At 62.9% G+C, this 615-nt stretch overlaps 1 protein-coding gene across 1 annotated transcript in view; it reads right to left on the bottom strand.

Moving 5' to 3' along the window:
- PTCH1 (patched 1) overlaps nt 1-615 on the bottom strand; it is a 59,341-nt gene that overhangs the window by 56,911 nt on the left and 1,815 nt on the right.

Raw genomic sequence — 615 nt, 5'->3', positions numbered from 1 at the left:
CGACAGCCGTGGGGGGGGGGGGGGTGCCCTCGGGCCTGGATCTCAGGCTGGCCCAGAGTAATGCGAGCGGCGTGGGGAGGCCTGGACATAAATCAACGTCGGGATGCAGCGTGGGACCTGCACCTTGGCGACAGCAGGGGTGCCCCCACGCACGACCCGCTCAGCATCCCCGAAAGTGTCTTGAGGGGGCTGGGGAGAAGGGCTGCAAGAACAGAGGGAAGGGGAAGCCGAGGCAGAGAGGAGAGAAATCACTCAACACAGGCAATATTCACACCGGAGCTGGGAAGGGAGGGGCTGCGCAATCTCTACGTTGGAGCCCACCATTTAAGAACCAGCAAACCACAGATCGCTTCCCCGCAAGTCAAGCGCCATCCTTCACCCCTCTCCGGGTGCGCCGGCAGGGCTGGGGGGCTGGGGGACGAGCGCGCTCTGGGAACAATGTATTGCGGGCTCCCCGATCCTGACCCCCGCCCGGCGTGGTAGTAAGTGGGGATCCACGTGGTGAGCGCGGCCGCCGGAGCTCACTCGAGACGCATTTCCAAAGCGTTGGGAGACGCTGTGTGAGCTGAATTAGGAAGTGGGGCAGCCATCTGCAACTTACGACAATATTTGTGA

Source organism: Ursus maritimus, unplaced genomic scaffold (assembly GCF_017311325.1).
Source record: "Ursus maritimus isolate PB19 unplaced genomic scaffold, ASM1731132v1 scaffold_34, whole genome shotgun sequence".
Lineage (NCBI taxonomy): Eukaryota > Metazoa > Chordata > Mammalia > Carnivora > Ursidae > Ursus > Ursus maritimus.
Note: the sequence above shows the minus strand (reverse complement) of the source record. Positions and strands in the feature narration are given on the sequence as shown.